The sequence below is a fragment of the Triturus cristatus genome, chromosome 11 (assembly GCF_964204655.1).
Source record: "Triturus cristatus chromosome 11, aTriCri1.1, whole genome shotgun sequence".
Lineage (NCBI taxonomy): Eukaryota > Metazoa > Chordata > Amphibia > Caudata > Salamandridae > Triturus > Triturus cristatus.
Genome location: NC_140594.1, coordinates 292,674,392 through 292,686,714, shown reverse-complemented (window position 1 = coordinate 292,686,714; position 12,323 = coordinate 292,674,392). Strand labels below are relative to the sequence as shown.

At 46.5% G+C, this 12,323-nt stretch overlaps 1 protein-coding gene across 1 annotated transcript in view; it reads right to left on the bottom strand.

The window, feature by feature from the left end:
* The window catches only part of LOC146784075 (uncharacterized), a 198,520-nt gene that overhangs the window by 143,043 nt on the left and 43,154 nt on the right, over positions 1-12,323 (bottom strand). The gene's annotated exons all lie outside the window — the stretch shown is intronic.

Below are 12,323 nucleotides of genomic sequence, written 5' to 3'. Positions count from 1 at the left end.
ACAGGTCTCTGCTTTATAAGTGCTGTCCCTGCACTGACGAGGCTTTGCTGTACCTTCTCGGTATTTTGGTGGTTCTGTGGTTCCAAGAATGGGTCTTTATAGACAAGATTCCTTGAGCCATGACTAGTGTTGCATCTGGCATAGCTCTGTTACACCAAGATTGGCCTGGGACCAGACTCTCCAGTACAAATGTTAGTGTTTATGTAGACCTGTCATTCTAAGGTTAATACTAATATGTTTGTAATGTTACCAGGATATACCCTTCACTAGCTCTGAATAGACCAGGTTCTTTTGTGCTGTTGCTGCTGCTTGCTCTGTACTGTCCATGCTCCCTTGCAATGGACCTGCATTTACACCATGCTGTGGTATTGTCCTTGACCTGAGGTCCCAGGGGTAGGATTATTTAGGGTTTCCTTTACTAGGGTTGTCCTGTTACTTGTTCTCCTTTGACAAGGCTCTCTCATACCATGACTTGCTCTGTTCTGACAAGGCTCTCCTATCCCATGGCTGGTCTCTATCGGACGGCTGACCGGCACCAGGGCTCAGACAGCACTGACATGTATTCTTGTCCCAGAATTGGCTATGAACTGCCCTGTTTTTGACCGCCTCTGTTCTACCCAGGCTCTCTTGTACCAGGACTGGGTGTGTACTAAGCGGGATCTCTGTCCTATTTTTAACCTGTACCTGCAGGGCACTGAAACACAAAAGCTGGTTCTTGTTCTAACAGGCCATGGTTAATTCAACCATGGCCCATTAGAACAAGAACCAGCTTCACCCCAACATCTGGCCTGTGATCTTGAATCTTGGGGAGTTGGATATCTAACTCAGACATGAACCCTGGGGTAGGGCGATTTTTGAAGGTGACAAAAGCAGGAGGCATGGCTCACTGAGCAGAAGGCTCAAGTACGGCATGTACAGCTAGGGACTTGAAACCCTTGGTAGGGTTTGACTACTGAATATTGAAACTAACAATATTGTGATACAAGAATATCGAGGACAGAATATCGAAAGGAAAGTGCATATAGGAAAGTATACATTTACTATTCCTAACTCGACATCTATGTATCTTTAAGATAAACTCACCACATAGGTACATAAATATGGTGTTATGTATAAAGAAATCTAGAATTACCTGTCGATATTTTTTTTCTCAATACTTTGCCCTCAATATTCTGCCCCATCGATATTGTGGGTTTGACATTCAAGGTGCATAGCCTTGGTAGGAAAGCACTGAAAGTGATATCTGAAGACAATCTAGAGCACTGAGATAGAGAGAGCTTTACTTATCACTTTTAAATGTGGAAACCTAGACCCTTGGGTAGAGAAAGCTCCAATTCTGACATCTAACTTGGGTACTATGTTATGCAGTACCCTATCATTGTGGTTCTGCAATTATGAAAATGCACTTCAAGAATCTTTTTAGACCTTGTGCTCCTTTGTGTAAAAAGTGAGAGGTTGGAGGGGTTTGTGCTCAGAACCGGAGATGCCCTGGGCTCTTTAAAGCAGGCATAAACTGGCAGTGCCCAAGCAAGTCCCAGAGCGATTGCCAAACACAGCATGGGCTTTCATGCATCATCTATCTTTCTAGGATAATGTTTCTAGCCCCACATCTGTAGATAGGATCATTAGGTCCTGGAGGGATTCTACTGAGCCTTACCCAAACTAAGGGCAAATTATTGTGTCCAGGGAATGGTCAGACCGCAGGGAAATTTGAGGTGCTACTTCACGGCTTGCCATTGTAGGGGTTTTTGGGTTAGGAGGCGGATAGAGTTTTTCTAGCTCCCTGACCAATGCAACATTTGCCAGAATATCTCACCCTTCTGCTTTTACAGAAGTGTGACCATCGGGACATCCCACAATAATCTGAGGTAGAACCAGCCAATGCCATGCCACATATCCTGTGATTTCAAGATGGCTTTGGAGAATGCTTTTAGGAAGATGTCATCGTTCTCTCTCTCTGAGCCCTTCTTCTACTCTACTTAAAAGCACCGAATTAACAATCACCTCTGAAGAGTTGAGCCCAGCCTTGCACTGGCAATCTCTGCTGTGGCATTTGGCTGGGGATTCCTTGTGGAGGGAACCTCCCTTGTCTCCACAGATGATAATCATCTCAGTAACGTATCCCCTAGCATCACAAAGGGTAGTCACCAGACTCGATCAGAAAAAAGACCAGAATCCACATTCTTTTTACTGTGAGATAGAAGATAGTTATTTTTTACTTCACTAAAAATTGTCTGAATTAAAGACAAAAAAGTCTTTAAAAAATTAAGCTGTAGGACTTTTTTTTCACTGGCGAGAGTTCTCCAGCACGCATTGTTTGGCTGTGTCCTGTGTCTGTGCTGCGGCCTACCTTTTTAGGTCTTGACAGTGCAGCTGCCTGCAGGCCTATTGATACCAGGCCTTTAAATACACAAAGTGGGCTTTGGCTGCAGTGGAGTATTCCACAATCACCTCTTGATGTTGGCTTTTTGGTGGATACTTCTGCCTCATGTGCAATGCACAAGGGACTATTTTATATCTGAAAACGAAACTCAATTGAACTTAAACAGAGTTGAATTAAAAAAATTGATTTTGGCAACAGTCCTATTCAGTTCTTTATCTCCTATACTCATTTTAAACTTAAGAAAGTTTTTTTTGCTACTTTTTTCCAAGCATTGGCAAAGTCAACAAGTCTGGCTTTAATGTGTTGAACAGCATAGTTAAGTTAGTTGTTAAGTCAAGTTTGTAGATCTATATAGCGCGACATTAAACCGAGTACTATGGACTTTTAGCAAATCTTCTTTTGCTATTTTTTTTTTTCATGAAGGGGTGCTCCACCCAGGCCCTGTCTCACTCCATTTCCATAGCCCCTATTGCACTCCTTTGACGTTTTCTTATTTTATTTAACGCTGGAGGAGTCAGAGGGGTGTAGTCAGCTGCAAATTAATCGGCAGGATGGTACCAGCTTCTCTATAACCTCATACCCAAAATAAATTACACATTTTGGAGTTGCCGCTATTCACGTACAAAAATAGAAGAAAGTACCGTCACTTGGAGTCATTCTCGAAAGTTACATTGAGGCCTCCCAGAACGTTTCAATCAAACACTATACAAGGCTCTATCTGACAGCCCAGTGTCAGACAGAAGGCCCCACTCGAGTTATCAGTGTGGCCACACTGTGACATCCCCAAATAGTGCCTGTTGATAAAACTAGAGGAATTTAGAGTGGGAGACAGAGAGAGAGGGTTTGTCAGGCACAGACCGGGGATGGGGTGAAGAACCCTGTGTAAAGACTGGTGTGCAGTTCCTAAGTGTGGGTGGGAGTGTTCAGGTCTGTGAAGAAGTGCCCTCACACACCCTGAAGGAAGTCATGCTTCATCATTGGGCCTGCTCCTCGTCGGGCCGGCGCTGTAATGCCGACGTGCACCTGCGCAGGGGCTCTTTAGCAAAGATCTTTTGTTGATGGAGCTGTGGGGTGCATATGGGTTTGTGGACTAGGTAGTGTAGTGAGTGCGAGGTGGTGTTTAAAATAGGTCTAGGGCAACCCTATTGTCTAAATGTTATTCCTAGGGTGTACTAACTTAAATAAAAGCGGGAAGCCCTAACTGGATACAATGGTCCTAAAGGGCCTGTGTGGCGCATAAGATCGACACGCCCACATCCACAGAACGGCTTCATCAACAAAACTCTCCGATAAAGACCCCCTTCGCGGGTGCCCGTCGGGCACTGCAGCGCTGGCCTGACGAGGAGCAGGCCCAATGATGAAGCATGACATCCTTCGGGTGTGTGAGGGCACTTCTTCACAGACCTGAACACTCCCACCCACACTTAGGAACTGCACACCCGTCTATTACACAAGTTTACTTTTAGGGAGTACGTGTGCGGGACCTTGTTAGAAAGCTCCTGGTTCCTCTTGTTTCGAGAAGTGGCGAACACTGTGCCATGTATCTTAAAAGTTTGAGCTATCACAAGGCGGGAAATATCAGAATAGGAATGGTGAACACTGACAGTGAAGAAAGTAACAGGGCAAACTCTGTCCCTCATGTCATACTTCACATGCTCCATCACAAGGCTTGCACTACCGCACACAGGGTGGGCAGGGGAGAGAATGAAAGCTTTACATGATATCATATCTAATAAATGACATGTGCCATCATAATTTTAACCGGAAGCAGACATACAGACGGAAAAGCGCCTGACAGTAAGAGAGCTAGGCATGTGGCACCAGACGCACAGACTTGGGACCAATGAATGCGGAAGGGAAGGTTGCTGAGGGGAGGGGCTGCGTGGGACGGGGAGTCATCTGCATGTGTATCTTTGCAATGGAAACCCCTTCATCCTCCCCAGAGAGCTCCGTTTATAGAGCGCAGGGCCCGTTTTCAGAGCCCCCGCCTGCCTCTGCGTGTAATAATGCATGCTCAGTGCTGACTGCCTGAAGAAGGATCCTGCAGCAGGGCACGAGGATTATAATAATTGCATTATTGATCAGTGCGCGCGCTGTGCTGACGCGGCATGACTCAAGAAGCTGCAGAGGATTCCTGGCTCGCGCAGCACAGGGGCTGAGACTGCTGCAGTGCTGCATAAACGGCAGCAGCGAACTATCTCTAAATAATGAAGAGCTGCTGCAGAGGGGGCAATGCCCAGGAGAGAGAGAGAGAGAAGGGGGAGGATCGGCAGCAGGCTGGAAGCAAGAAACCATCGACGGCTGGGGCAGGGAGGGGGCATGGCACGAGCTGCTTAAACAACCAGAGAGTGATGTCGGTGTTTTAATACCGTAGTAGGAGGGCTTGAAATTGGGCGCATGGTCACTGGGCACGTGTACTGTGCAGCATCGAAGAGTCCAGCACTCGGCACCACCGCCCATCTGTAGGGCCACTCCCGCTATGAGAGCCAATGCACCCAGGCCTGCTGATTTCTATATTAAAAGATATAAAACTGCCTAGTCAAAATGAGCCCACCCCCCTCCATGTATGACATCTGGCTCCTCTTTTTATTTTACCCTAGCCTCCCACCCATCGCCCATCTCCAGCTCCGATCACTTATTTCACCCTTTTCTCCATTTTCACTCTTTTTCCCTCCTCTCTCTGACTTTTATCCTTTTGCCCTCTCTCCGCTCTTCTGGTTTCACTATGCTTTCAGCTACCTTTTACTCTTTCCCGCCTTCTCCCCAACCTGTCACGCGCCCCCTCTTTCTTACCACTCCCTCCACCAAATGCGGATTTTTCCTTCACTCTGTTTTCTCCTAGATTGGTGTACTTTTGCTTTCGTCTCTTGCCATGCACCCGCGTGCATTTGTTTCTACCCTCAGTTCCTCGAACTCCCTTCCTTGCTGCCTTACTTTCACTCATCACCTTTCATCCTTCCTCAAGCCTCGTTCCTGGTGTCCCTCTTCCAAACCACTACCATACTTTTTGACTAGTCTTCTCTCCTCCATTCTTGTCCTTCCTTCCCATTAGCGATCAGTTCTCTATCCAGCAATGACTAAACACCGTTTCAACATTCCTTCATTTTGTACCTTCCCTCTCCTTTTCCTGTGAAGATCCTCATCTTTTCTGTTCTCCTTTATCTCTAGCTTACACTCTCTTATATGAAGTGTAACCCTTTCCTTCGCACCACATTCCGTTCAACTATTCACAACCCCTCCCTTTACTATTACCGATGATTTGCCGCCACTCACTGTTTTGTTTTCTCCTCTATCACTAATGTACTAGTTTCCTTTCTTTTCTTTGACCTCCTCCTCTAACTACTGCCTTTCTCTCCCTTCCCTCATGCATTCTCATTTCCTTTCCCTTCAATGTCTTGCCTCAAGTTTCTATCTCCCCTAACCCCTAAGATCTCTTTATTCAGCTCCCTCCCCATCTTTTGTCTCACATCTTCCTCTCACCTTCATGCTCTCCGTCTTGCCTCATTCCTTCTTCATCTTTACTCCCTTCCTTCTTCTCACCCCACACTTCCTTGGTTTGGTTATTCGGAAATGAGTAATAATGGTACTAGGACCAAATACTCTATATGTCCAGTTACACCAAGAAAGGGTGCAGGGGGTTCTGCTCAGATGACGAAGTGAAATTGCGTCACACAAGGTGGGTATCTAACCTTCTCGTAAAGGATGTGTAAGATTTTAAGCGGAAATCCATTATAATATTTAGCAGCCTAGACAATGAAACAACGCTGTGTCCAGTTCAGGTGAGGTTCATTAACAGGAGATCGCAGATGCAGGACAGAGCTGATTAGCTAGGGCTCTCCTTTTGTTTTTAAGGCATCAGTCAAAGAGACCCCATCAGACAGTTATCTGTTGTGCACAGGAGAGGGAAATGAACTCTAGCCTTGACCAGGAGAGCACTTAAGAAGTCTCAGTTTGTGCCTAGCATAGGCCTTCAGGCTATACCATGAGCACTCTGGTGAATGAGGAGTGGGTCTTGGGCAGACCAGGGTACAGGGAGCTTGCTATGAATCGTTCAGGATACTCACCGCTGGGAAACAGAGGTACGAGTGGATGCAGCAACGTGGAACCCAGAAAAGACTGTGCTGAGTTTGGACTCCCTGCTTGTTATGCGATCCACATTAATCCTTATGTTCTTAACGATTTTAGTCACTCTAAGACGATGACTCAAGATGCAAGGGGGCCTGATCTGAATAATGAGGATTTGAGTGAGTGTTGGGGCGAGGAGGAGCGGGGGCTTCAAAAGTTCCACTTGAATTTGTCCTGATCCTTCAATGCCCCAAAACCTGCAAACTTTCAAGTCTGTAGGATGTAAACCTGCTGTAACTAATAAGAGGGCAATAGGAGTAGCCTTGGCATGGAAAAGAAGTGAAGCTGAAGCCCGGACCAGCGTCATGAATGAGTCTGGCTGTTGCAGAGGAGACAGGAGTAACTCAGAAGACCCTGGGTTTGTGTCGGTGGAGGAAGGTTGCAAGCCAAGGTCACTGCACACGATTAAGAGCAGGGATCTGAACTGCTCAAGAGGCGCAAGTCCTGCGTGGCCTCTAACAGGTGGCCCAGGAGGATTTAGTGCAGAGTGGTGTTGAAGAAGGTCACAGATTCAAGGGTGTTGACTTCCAGTAGTGAGCCTTTAGCCAGAGTCAAAATGATGCTGATTCAAGCTGAAGCCCGCGGGCCATGGTATAGATGCAATCCCAGTGCTGTGAGCCCGCGACGTGTCATGTTAACTTACAAAGTTTTTCATGTGGCTCAAGATCCACAGATGCAGTGATGTTCTGAAACAAGGCTTTGGAACACATGAGGGTGTAAGGCATGAGGGTGTAAGGCATGGGGCCGGGGGGTGCATACCTGTCCACTCACCCAGGTCTGGAGGGTGTCACCTGCTCTTTACTTCTATTCACCCACCTGGAAAAACAAAACGTCTTCAAAGACTTTAATGGTGTCCCCTGCTTTTCAAAGCTATGTTGCCTTCCAGGAAAGTGTTCATCCCTATTGGCCTTAATGGGAACACCCTCTTAAACATCTGACCTCGCTCACATTTTGAAAGCAAGATGTAGAGGTGGGCGAACTGCTGAAAGCCCTGTTGGAACCTCAAGCCCATAACGAGCCAAGCGTTCATGTGGCTTCTACCTGCCTCCCCCCTGCCTCCCCCCTGCCCTGTACCGTGGATGTGGCGTTAGGGCCAGAGCTGTGGACTTTGGAACTGGGGAGCCAAGTTCAAGTCTCGACATCGGCTCAACATCCTGTGATGGTGAAATCACTTCTTCTCCCCGTCCCTATAAACAATGAATGGTGACTGTGTGTAATGTAACTCATGGAAAGTGTTCCAATAGCTTGGAGTCGAATTTGTGCTACAAACAACTGCAGAAAAGTTCACAAAGAGGTAAAAACAACTTCTTAACGTAAGGAAAGACAAATAAATACCCATTTGCTGGCTGATTTGTACAAAGTAAAACCTGGATAAATCGCGGATTCTTCACTTAAATTGTGTGATCTTAGGCAAGTATTGTATTTCTCTGTTAATAAAGTACTTCGCAGTGCTATAATGCTAAAGAAATAAATGTGAGCATACGTTAACGTGATGTTTGGTCTGACTTACGTAGCTAACATTTTCAGTGCTTGGCTTGTGCACTGGATCCATGATCCGAGCCAGACCCATGGCTCGGCTCTGGCTCGGCTCTCCCCGTTAATGTGTTGGCTCGCCCACCTCTAGCAAGAGGTTCACAGGTATGGGTGAAGAAAAAGGTTTATTTAGAATAAGATCTTGAGAGAAGATTCCTCCCCTCGGCCCCTCCTCGGTTCTTGGTTAATGTTCTCCTTTTACCTGTCCTGCTTTCACGATACACCCGAAAGCTCCCATCCCTCGTGTCTCTGCGCACGCCTGCGGCACGTGCCGACGGGGAGGGGTGAGGCTGCGTGAGGAATCCTATGCGCAGTATGGAGGGAGGCCGCGCTCCCACTTTCTTCAAGGACAAAAACAGAAAGAGAGATGTTCTCAGCTCAGCATTAAATAAACCTAGAGCGGAAGAAAGCCTCCTCCCCGGGGGCGCAGGCAGGAGCCGCTTACTGCTGCGTCACTGAGGCCGATAAATCAAAGGCCGCCTGGTCTCTGCTCTGGAGCCTCACACACTCCCGGGCATCCACCGCCGCACCTCCTCTGGGGCACACTCGGGCATCACCCTGTCCGAAACCAGGCTGGACCAACACAAGCCCTGGAAATGGTGTAATGCCGGCCCCATGTCATCGCTCTCAGCAATGCTTTGCAATTTATTTATATGGCGGTTTAGTCGAGCGAGTCCGACGCTCTACAGGGGTGTACGGGGGCGGGTTACTCCAGAAGCAAGCTTTGGAGGAAAAAAGGGCCACACCAGGCGCTCAGGGATGGACTGGCAATCTGCCACTCTGGCATTTCCCCAGTAGGCTACCACTTCAGAGCAGGATGAGCTGCGATGGCCCAAACATGAAAGACCACGAAAGCTGCCAAGGCCCCACTCTATTCAGGGGCTAGGGTTGCCAACTGAACAACATTTTACCTGCATGGCCTATTATTAGAATGTCAGTTTAAAAAAAAAAAAGCACTGGCAAAGCCAATAGGTGTTGCCTACACAAGAGCTACTGGCTTTGCCAATGCCTCTTAGCAATGATGGTCAGCAACGTGGAGTGAGGTAGAGTAGAGTGGAGCGGAGTTGCATGGCCTAGATTGGTGTGCAGTGACATAGAGAGGCCTAGAGTGGCTTAGAATGAAGTGGTGTAGTGTAGAGTAGTGTAAAATAGAGTGGTGTGGAGTGGCACATTGTGGAATGGACTGGTGTAGAGTACAGTGCCTTGGAGTACAGTGGTATAGAGTGCAGTGGCATACATTAGAGTTGAGTGGAGTGGCATAGAGTGGAGTAGACAATTGTTCAGTGGAGTGGAGTGGAGTAGAGTAGAGTGGAGTGCCGTAGAGTGGCACTGTGTGGAGTGGACTAGAGTGGCATACAGTGAAGTGGCATAGAGCAGAGCGGCAGAGTAGCGTGGCGTAGAGTGGAGTAGAGTAGACTGGAATAGAGTGCAGTGGAGTGGTGTAGAGTACAGTGGCATTGAGTAGAGTGGTGCAGAAAAGAGTGGCATGGTGTAGAGTAGAGTGGCATATAGTATTAGTACACTGGCATAGAGTGCAGTGGCATAGAGTAGGGGGTGCAGCGTAGAGTGGCATAGAATGAAGTGGTGCAAAGTAGAGTGCAGTGGCATAGAGTGCAGCGATGTAGAGTAGAGCGGTGCAGAGTGCAGTGGCATAGAGTAGACTGGTGCAGAATTGAGTAGCGAAGAATGCAGTGGGATAGAGTAGAGTGCTGCAGGGTAGAGTAGAATGGCATAGAGTGCAGTGATATAGAGTAGAGTACTGTGGGGTAGAATGCAGTGGCATACAGAAGTGGTGCAGAGTAGAGTACAGTGGCGTACAGTACAGTGGTGTAGTGGTGTAGGGTACAGTATAGTGTTGTAAAGTGCAGTCACATAGAGGTGCAGAGTAGAGTGCAATTGCTTAGAGTGCACTGGACTAGAGTAGAGTGGTGTAGAATAGAGTGCGGTAGAGTGTAGTGGCACTGTGTAGGGTGGCATAGAGTGCAGTGGCGTAGAGTAGAGTGGTGCCGAGTAGAGTAGAGTGGCATAGAGTGTTGTGGTGCACAGTGCAGAGGCACAGAGTAGAGTGTAGAGTAGAATGGTGCAGAGTGGCGTAGAGTGTAGTGATGTAGAGCAGAGTAGAGTGGTGCAAGGTAAAGTAGAGTGGCATAGAGTGCAGTGGTGTAAAGTAGAGTGGCGCAGAGTGCAGTGGTGTAGATTGGAGTGGTGTAGAGTAGAGTGGTGTAGAGTGCATTGGTGTAGAGTAGAGTGGTGTAGAGTAGAGTAATGTGCTGTGATGTAGAGTGCAGTGGCATAGACTGCAGTGCCATAGAGTTGAGTGGCGCAGAGTAGAGCTGCGTAGAGTGCAGAGGCACTGAGTACAGGTTAGGGGAGTGGGACCAAAAAGAAGCAACATGGAAGGGGTGCGGATGGGAGAGAACAGAAGCTACATGGACGGGGGGATGTATGTCGTTACAACGCACACTTTTACAACGCATGCACTTACAACGCATTTTTTACAACGCAACATCCACTACAACGCATTCCATTACATCGCATGACACTACAACGCATTTTTAAAAACTACCTTTACAACGCATTCCATTACATCGCATACTACCTTTACAACGCATACCATTACAACGCATAATATTATATTGCATTTAAGGTAAGTATTGGATAGTATAGCGGTAAAAATTACTATTCTTACTCCAGGGGGTGCAACAGTAGGGTAAGTGTTGGATAGTATAGGGGTAAAAATTACTATTCTTACTCCAGGGGGTGCAACAGTAGGGTAAGTGTTGGGTAGTATAGGGGTAAAAATTACTATTCTTACTCCAGGGGGTGCAACAGTAGGGTAAGTGTTGGATAGTATAGGGGTAAAAATTACTATTCTTACTCCAGGGGGTGCAACAGTAGGGTAAGTGTTGGATAGTATGGGGGTAAAAATTACTATTCTAACTCCAGGGGGTGCAACAGTAGGGTAAGTGTTGGATAGTATAGGGGTAAAAATTACTATTTTTACTCCAGGGGGTGCAACAGTAGGGTAAGTGTTGGATAGTATAGGGGTAAAAATTACTATTCTTACTCCAGGGGGTGCAACAGTAGGGTAAGTGTTGGATAGTATGGGGGTAAAAATTACTATTCTAACTCCAGGGGGTGCAACAGTAGGGTAAGTGTTGGATAATGTAGGGGTTTTAATGTAATATTATGCGTTGTAATGGTATGCGTTGTAAAGTTAGTAGGCGATGTAATGGAATGCGTTGTAAAGGTAGTTTTTAAAAAGGCGTTGTAGTGTCATGCGATGTAATGGAATGCGTTGTAGTGGATGTTGCGTTGTAAAAATTGCGTTGTAAGTGTAGTGCGTTGTAATAGTTGCGTTGTAAAGGTTGTTCCCCTGGACGGGGTTACGGGAGACGGACTGAAAACACAAGCACTAACATGGAATGCTTGAGCACAAAAAAGTAGCTCCTGGATGGATACATGTTCTTGGTCCATGCTCCAGGGAAAGGTCAAACACAAGAAGATAATATGACACCCGAATGCTGTGACAAACAGGAGTAAAGCAAACGAGAGCGACACTGAAGCTAACAAATGGTAAGCTTTGGGCGGGATGTAAGCCCACTGTATATAAACAAAAATCTCACAGACAGCGCATGCGACGTCTAGGCGGATTCTAATAATGGGGAAATCAGTAAAAGCTGGTATTTGTCTCCCTTCTCAGGATAAACCAAAAACACCAACTACTTCAAATGCATTACAAGTATCAAAAGTAACGTGAAGTCATTGCAAAAGCAACCTGAGGGAGAAATACCATGTTAAAATCAAATACAGAGGCTTTTACGTAAATTTGTAGTCATGTACCAGTCCATGGCCCTTCATAACCTAAAAAATGATAAAATAGACAATATTTTTCTGTCAGAATGGTGTCAACCGTAGTCATGGATTTCTGCAGTGAGAGCCTGGTTTGAACAATTGTCCCGATTTTGGTTTCCTGTCTATCCTGAGTGGCTGTTAATATCTGGTACTCTCTGTGGGAAAGAACATAATTTCTCTTCTTCTATAACACAGTTTCACAGTGTTTTATAACCCTGGAAAATACCCCTCCTTTCTTTTCTGTACCTGGTCCCGTGTTTCATAGGTTGAAGATACCTGACATTTGATGCCTTACCATCTCTACCGCAGACACACTGATGGCATGCAAGAGTACTAACCTATCTACAGAAGGGGCACCTAAAAATATACACTTTTGAGAAATATTTTAATAATATTTCGAACAGTAAATAATCCACACCTAGAATAC